The sequence below is a fragment of the Vicugna pacos genome, chromosome 3, assembly GCF_048564905.1.
Source record: "Vicugna pacos chromosome 3, VicPac4, whole genome shotgun sequence".
NCBI classification, from domain to species: Eukaryota; Metazoa; Chordata; class Mammalia; order Artiodactyla; family Camelidae; genus Vicugna; species Vicugna pacos.
Window position 1 is genome coordinate 14,765,961 of NC_132989.1, and position 8,648 is coordinate 14,774,608.

Genomic DNA, 8,648 nt, shown 5'->3' on the forward strand with positions numbered 1-8,648 from the left:
AACTCTCTGAGCTAAGTACTCACCTAAGGGAAACTGAGGCTCAAAGAGGTGTCATGATACACCCACAGCTTTTACAAGGCTAGCGAGTGAGAGAGCCAGGTCTCCAGCCCAGAGCTTCCTGGTGCTGAAGCCAAGGTATTCAACCACCCATGCTGGAGTTCGGCTACTCCATTCCGGCACCAGATTTTAAGAAAGATACAGGCAGTTTGGAGCATGCGCACAGGCCAGGGAGCAGGACTGGAGGGTGTTCAGGAAAAGCGGTTATAGGAGGACAAAAGGAAGCAGCGCGGGCCCTTAACTTAGAAAGAATGGGACATGGAAGGAATGTGGGCTCCCCTGGGGTTAGATTTATGCTGTGTGGCTCCAGGAGGCCTACTGAGGACTGTGGATTTTAATTCACGAGCAGGAAGCAGCTATTGAAGCCCTGATGTGTCCCAGAAAGCTATCTTCCTATCACTGGAGGAGAGATGCACGCACTGAGGGGAACGGGAACCAGATGCCCCTAAGGTCCCCTCCTGGGATTGGAGGAGGGTGGGGAAGTCCAGTGGGCATTCTCTCTTAGGTTGGGGCTGGAAGATGGAGGCTTTCCTCTAGGGCTTAGAATCCTGGCCTGAGAGATGTGAGTTAGCATGTCCGTGAGCTGTCTGAGCTTAGGGCGCAGAAGGAAGCCGAGAGATACCAGGATGACTGTCTAAAATTCAGACAGCAGTTCCCAGAAGTGACTCCAGAGCAGGGAAGGCGAAAGGGGCAGCTACACTTTTCCTGCTTGTTTCTGAAAGCCATGCCCCGTGGCAGAGAAGGACGGGGCTGCAAAGAAGGCCAATTATCAAACAACATCCATGGTTTTCAGAGAGGAGAAAGATCCCCCCACCCCCCGCCACTTCCTGCTGAGGAACGGTTGTGGGCAAACAGTGATTCCACTGGACTGGGCCTCAGGAAACCACGATCCTCGTCCCAGGTCTGTGCCAATTCACTGCGCAACTTTAGGAAACACATCCCTTAAAATGTTCGTGGGTGTTTGATTACACAAAGGATTCTTGAGTCAAAAAAGTTTGGGAAAAGCTGGGTTATCACAAGGTAAAAAAGGTTTCTTTGCTGCAGGACTTGTCGGATCCTTTAATGGACCAATATACACTGTGACTCCAAATAGGGACTAGAAAAGGCAGTATTCTCCAATTCTATTTAAGAAAAAGGCTTCAAGGAGTAGCACGTCACGACATACTTGGTGGAAACGCAGGTCTAGATAATCTTTACCTAACAGTCTTCAGGCTCTGATGGTCTGTGAGGCAAGATGTACCAAGGAGAATTCACTGCGGTGATCGAGGACCAGATCAGATCCAAGCACAGGACTCAGCAAACAGCTACTCCCAGATCTGTTTTATCCCCTAAAATTGCCCTTCCTGGCATCAGCCCAAGTAGGTATCTATACACAAATCAGGTGGTGACAGAGGAAACTTTGCTGGGGAGTTGTCATATGAGCCTTGCTGGGATGAAGATGGTGAGAGTCCTAGTGTCACAGGACTGGAGGTGTCTGGCTGTGGTGACAGTCAGAGCAATGGGCTCAGGTGGCAGGATGTGGTGACAGCGTTGGGCTGACTCTCAGTAATGGTGACAACCATGGTGGTGATCCCACCTGAGGCTGGTTATTGGCCAGAGGAGCAGTGATGGGGGCATCCTGGCATGATTATGGGTGATGGTGACAATGGAGAGTGGAAAAAAGCTGCTTTTCAAGTAACTCCAAGGGTTGAAACAAATATCTTATTAGTGGTTCTTTAGCTGTGATCTCAGACCTTCTGGCTTGAGGGTAGCAGCAGCTCCTAGACCTCTATGAAACCCACCCCTACCCCCTGATGCCCTGTCTCCAAGGCTTCCTCTCCAGCTAGTTGAGCATCAGCTCTCTGGAGCCACTCCCTCCCAGGTAAACTCCAATAGGATGGGGTAGCCAGTTGAAACTGGCCCCTGGTATGGGGTGAGGAGGCAGGCCTGTCACCCTGTGAACCCCCCAGTCCCATTCAGGCCAGCTGGCAGGAGGGCCTGATAATGAGGTTCCTCTGATCCCCCCCTGAGAAGCTACTGCCCTTTCTGTGTTCACAGAGTGGTCCTGGCTCTCTGTTTCCATGGTGACAAAAGAGTTCCAAGAGCAGGATGCTGCCAGCTCTTCTGTCCCCCTCCACCCCAGTCAGAGGGAAGCCTGCTCCTGCTCCTGCTTCAGGGACAGGGGATGGGGTCCTCCAAAGCTAAGCCAATCTGAACCCCATTGTGGGGTAAATCCCAGGAGGCTGGCATAGAGAGGAAGGAACTAACTGAGAGACAGAGGAAAGCAACCAAATCAACAGGGAAGGGCTGGAAGCTTAATGAGTTGCTTCACACTACTGCCTGGGTCTGAGGCTCCCACCCTGATCCTCCCACTCCCACCCAGACTCACACAGGAACACACATCTGAGTTTGCAACACCTGCACCCCCCCCCCTTTTAGGGACCAGCAGATGTAGGTCACCAGCAGCAGCAGGCCTAGAATAGGTAGGACCTCTCAAGCCAAGGCTCTCATACTTTCTTCAGGATGAGAGAGACAATACGAATCTGGAGTCTGACTTCATCATTGTGCAGATGAGGAAAGTGAGTTTCAGAGAGGGAAGGGGTGAGCCCAAGGTCAAACGGCAAATTAAGGGCAGAGCAGAGCACAATCAGGATCCAGAGCCCCAGTTCTCAGTCTGGTGCTCATCTCTGAACAATGCTGCTCCTTTGCTGTACCTGGCACTTCCTCACTCCCTGCCCCCTTGTCCTAGAGACCGAGGGAGGGGACCCTGAGGCCAGGTGGCCCCACCCCTGCCCTGTTGGTCCTAGGTTGCTCAGCCCACCTTCAGGAGAGCAGTAAGCTGCACGCCTTTGTGCCTCCATTTCCTTGTCTATAAAGTGGGGATAATAAGACCTGGGCCCCAGAATTGTTGGAGGAATACATGAGCTAAGGCCTCACAAAACACGGCTATTGACATAAGGAGCAGCCCTGTGCCAGAGAGGGGCAGGGGCCCTTGTGGGAAGGGAGCGAAAGGGAGAGAGTAGATGGGAAAGAACAGGGATAGGACTCAAGAAGACCCAAGAGACCCACAAACGACCCCAAGAAGTCACACATGTCAGCGAATAAAAAGAACCATCACAGTGGTTCAGCCGCCCAAGGGTAGAGAGCTTGAATGAATGGCGGAGGAGGGGGTGGTTATTGGAGGGAGCTGGCCAACACCACCAGCCCCTGTGAGTTCACAGCATCTCCCCACCTCTCAGGACTCTGGGCCTACTTTCCTGCCTCACACTGGGGATGGACCCGCCATGGCCCAGGTTAGGGGATGGACTTGCCCAAAGTCACAGGGTAAGTGGCATCTGCAGAAACAGTACCCAGGAGTTCTGACTCCTTGGCTAAGACGCGTACTTTTAAGCCAAAAGCCAGAAAACTTCCCCCAACACTCTCCCTCCCCATACAGGTGCAGCTTGGCTGGGAGGTCCAACCCCACAGGACAAGGTGGAGAGGGGCTGAGGTCTGGGCCCAGGGCCCCAAGAACACATAGACTTGGCTTCCCCTCTCATGCCAGCTTCTACCCCACCTCCATGTCCCTCAGGTCTCCCATTTCCTCCCTCCTTGCCTTTGCCTTCCTTGTGCGCGGCTGAGGGGCAGCCTGGGGTCGAGCGTGGAAGCTGAAGCTGCAGAAGGACTGAGGGGGGTGGGGAGGAAGCAGGTGGTGGGCGCAGCAGGGCAGGAGCACTGGAAGGAAACCAGCGTGCCCCTGCTGGCTCCGGAGGCTGCTTCCGTGTGGAGCCCACAGATGAGGGCTCGGTTTGCTGAAGCCCCCACTCCCATTTGTCCATCCCCATCAGTCCCGCTCATGGCTGGCGCTCAGCTATTCTAACATCCCCCACCCCCTAATCAGGCCGTGGGGGAAGTGAAGGGGGTTACTGGGCAGGGGCGGGTGCCTGGCCCCAGCACCCCTACCACGCACCTCCTGTGGCTGCCGACACCTGTTCACAGGACTTGGTCCAGTGAACCCCCGCCCCCATCACACTGCATCCCGACCCCCAGACAGGGGAGGCCTCCCCCAACCCCGCGCAGACCGTGACCCCGCCCCTCCCTGCAATCCAGCTCAGCCGGCCTACCCTAGAGCCCCGAGCCCGGAGCAGGTGCCCTCTCCAGCCTTCCCAGGGGTCTCCAGGGGGCGGGCTTCTGCACCCCCTCCCTCAGGTGTGCCCCCGCCCTCGCGTCCTACCTTGCGGAGGTGAGCTGCCTGGAGCTTCTTCATCTTGAAGGGCGGGTTGCTGAGGTTTCCGGGCTTGGCTTTTCCTGATCGCGGAGAGCGAACGAAGGAGCAAGAGACGGTGCCGCCGGGCGGCCGCCGCTCCTTGGCCCCGGCGACTCCCGCGCGCTGGCTCGGGGGCCACGGGCGCAGGCGCTGCCGTCTGTCGGCTGCGGGCGTGGGGCGCGGGCCGGGCGCTGCGAACGCCCTGCCTCTCCGTGCGCAGCGCCCGAGGCTGGGGAGGGGTGCACGGCTGCGGCCGCGTAGACACCCAGACGGACGGGCTGACTGACGGACAGTGGAGGGGGGGCGGGGGATGTGCGCCCCCGCACGCAGAGCTGCGGATTGGAGGGGCCCGAGCGCGTGGGGAGGGGGTTCCGCGACGGAAACCCTCGGAGGTCTGGAGGCCTCCCCCACAGTCTCCTGCGTGACCTTGGGGAAGTAACCTGCCGTCTCTGGGCCTCCGTTTTTCCAGGGAGGCAGTGAGGGAGGCAGGCCATGCACAGGGGCACTAACAGCCCCTGCTTGGGTTCCAGCATCCCTGTGCTTCCTCTTTATCTGGAGAACCCTTCCCGCGTTACTTAAACTCCCTGTGCTGCCGCTTCTTTACCTGGAAAATGGGGACAAGAATCTTACCTCTGCTTAAGGATGTGAGGAATCCAAGGGGACAGAAAACATTTAGCACAGGAACCTGGCACTTGGCTGGGGCTCAGTTAACATTTGTTGACCCACTGTGGGTTGCCCACTCCTACCATCACATGAACAGCCCATAGTCAGGTATTTATTCAGTCATTCAAACCACCAATATTTATTGAGCAGCTAAATTGTGCCGGATCCTGCGCTGGATGTTACTTTCTCAACAGTGACCTGGAGATGTTATTATCCTTATTTTACAGAGGAGGAAACTGAAGCACAGAGGGGTTAAATTCTCACTCAAGGTTGCAGCGCTGATGAGTAACACCAGTGACAGAGTCAGGCCTCATGGACCTTCCAGGCCAGTAGTGGTCCTGAACACACCTCCTTTGCTTGGGAAGAAAGCAAGACAGGGAAGTTTGGGTAAGGAGAAGGGACAGGGCAAGAGGGACTGTTGTTGTGATGGTTTGTGACTTAGATTATGAGCACCTGGATTTCTGTCCACCAGCAGTATGACCTTGGGAAGTTATGATTTCATATCTGTAAAGTGGGCCATCAGCCAGTTTGGGCCTGGCTGACCTCACAGAGTGTTGTGAGGGTCCAGTGAGCCCATAGCTAGGATGTGAAATTATTAGCTAGTGACTGTGTGCACTGGTTTGTGGGACTGAACCAGTATATGCTAGTGGACCCAGCATATACATTACAAGTCATGCTCCTTTCACTCTCGGAAGTGTCCCAGTTCAGATACTCATAGGCTTGCCTACCATCAGCCAACATGGTGAGGCCTTTGGAGAGAGTGAGGTTGAGTGACTGCTGCCTCTTCCATCCCTGGAGCAGGAGGCAGGAAGGGTTTAAACCAGAGCACGGGCTTGGGTAAAGGGCCTGGCCAGGTCCCAGTCCCACCTCTCCTCCCCAGGTCCCACCAAGCTTCTCCTCCCTTTAAGCCTGGCCTCACAGAACAGGTCAGGGTTTCTCCAGACTCAGGAGGATCCCCTTGGCGATGACTGTGAAGGGAAGGGGCATCCATTGAGCCCTACTGTGTGTCTTAGATGAACTCATAGCCAATATCTAAATTTTAGTTCTTTCCAACAGCCTGGAAAGACAAGTTTGTGCATCCCCATTTTGTACCTGAGGAAACTGTCTTGGAGGAGTGAAGTTGTGTGCCCAAGGACACACAGCACTGAATCTCTGGGCTTTGGAGATAAAGCCAAGAGGGCCATGGGCTGTTCCTGGAGAGAGGCAAAAGCCAGTGGCTCCTGAATCCAAGGAGGTCCAGGCAGGACCCACCCCTGCCCTCTCCCAGGGCCTGTCACTGTACCTCTTACAGAACAGGTGGCAGCTTTGCTGAACTACTCCCTCCCATTGGCTGGTAGGCTTCATTAGACTCTATGGAAGGCACAGAGAACCACAGGAACAGAGAGTAGAGGTGAGGCATTGGCTCAGGAGTCCTGGAAGATGAGCTTCTTTATGGCCTCTTCCCAGCAGTAACTGCTCCCCCCAGGTCCAGCCCTGGAAGGAGCCAGCCCTAGGAAAGGGGAAGGGAACGGGGCTGGGACTTCAGCCTTTCTCAAACACATAATAGGGTGACCACTGAACATCAGCAGCAGTCACTGGGGCTGTGAGTGCAAATGGGTCTAGTCCCATGCCTTTCAGTTGGGGAAACTGAGGCCAAGAGGAGGCAGGAACTGTGAAATCACTCTTGAAGTAGAGGCAGGATGAAGCCTGGAATCTAGGACTCTGACCCTACCTAGGCTCTGCTCTCCCTGTCCCACCTTTCTGCCATCCTCTCCCCCATTACCACAGCCCTTGTTGGAAAAATCTGTGTTTCATACAACAAACAAACCCTGAAGATTTTTTAGAAGACACTGTCCACATAAGGCAGTCTATTCTCTGAAGCCCCAGTTTTATGATCACATTACTGGCCATGAGTTTATCTACCAAACATACTTGACAATTGCTGACCACTATCCCCTCTCTCCCATCCCAGAGGAGGTTTGGGTACCACTTGGCAAAATAATTACTTGAGAATCCAAATCCAATAAATACTCAATCTATCTCCCTTTCCCCCTTCCCTCCCCCTACCTTTTCTGTTTCTCCTGGTCTCACATCAAACCAGAAGTGAAATAGAGATGTGTCCTAATTTAAAGAAAATGTTAGATGAAAATGTACTTCCTTTTATTATATAGGGAGCTATTTTTAAATGTATATAAATAAACATTTTTAATTTGCTCAAACGTTCAGACTTTATCGCTGAAGAGCATGTGTTTTGTTACACCAGCAAGTGGTGACTGTGAAAAACGAGGTTCCAGACTGCGAGTCCATCTGGTGTGATTCAGAGAAAGTGGTTCTGGAGCAGCCACGCTGGGACAGGGGTTGCCCTCCAAAGCCGCCCTGTCCTACACCTGCTCTGCTCCCAGGTTCTGCATCCCATGGGCTGGGCATCTCATCCACTCACAGCCAAGCTGCTTTCCTTGCTGGAGACTTCCTCTATGAGGACGCTCCACTCCCAGCCTTCCCTTGAGCTGTGGCCCTCTCCGCTCAGCCCACACCAATCTCTTGGCAATCAGTGGTGGGACTGGCTCCTCAAGTCAAGTTCTCAACGCGGTCTTAGAGGTCTATAGAAACATAGGGCGGATGTGCATATTTCTGATTAGCTAGAGACCATGACCAGGCCCGGGCCTTCCACAGCCAGGCCAGGCCAGATCTAACTTTTGCCTGGAGCCCTGGTCACCAGCACCAGTGCAGGACCTGTCACCCAGCAGAGGGGAAGCCTAATATCACTATGTGCAAAGCTGAAGCAGCATTGGCCATCCCTGATAGGAAAGCTGGAACACCTCTTGGCATTGGGTGGCTGCAGGGTCTGACAGGACATCAGGGGTCCCTTTCCTGAGCCATTATAGCACCCATCCTCTGGTGGGATTCTCTGCGTGACAGGGAAAGCACTACCTCACAAGACAGCCCAAGGCACTGCTTGGAAGTTGTCTTAGACAAAAGTTTCCTTTTCCATGGAGCTCAAACACCAATTGACAGGTGATGGCCAACCCAACCTGGGGGCCCCACCCAAACCCCTGACCGCCTGTGTAGGTGGCAGCTGCAGCTCATCCAGCCTGCCAGGCCTGGCTACTGACCTCCTACTGGGCAGAGGTCTTCCTGTGGCTGGTGACAGGCTTGTTCTGCCTCAGATCTTCCCAGCCACCATCTGTCCTCAGCACTGGGGGTGGGGGTAGTTACAACATCAGTCAGGCCTGCCAGCATCTCACACTAGGATGCAGCAGCCTGTGAGCAGGTGGCTACAACACAGCCCTTACCGTGTGCTGGGCCCTGTGCTAAACACAATTCTGAGCCAGGTTAGAGTGTTTCATTTCTATTTGACAAATGGGGAAGCTGAGGCTCAGAGAAGTTAAGTAACTTGCCTGAAGTCTCACAGCTTGGAAGAAATCAAGCTGGAGTCCAGGCCATGTGACAGCAAATCTGCTACTGATCACTGAGTCACAGCTGAAGCGTGGCCCTCCAGCCCACAGCATCCCCACGCTCCAGAGTGCACAGTGTTCAGTGGGGGTTCTGGTAGGTGTAGGGGAATCCTGGGTAGTGAAGTATGGGGAATGCTGGATTAAAGAAAATTCAAGGGGTTTCTTTGCTGTGGGACTTGTCAGAGCCTTTGATGTGCTAATGCAACGCTGTGACTCTCCCACTAGGGTTGAATCTGTAGGACTTAGTTGACCAGATCCATTTCTTCTTG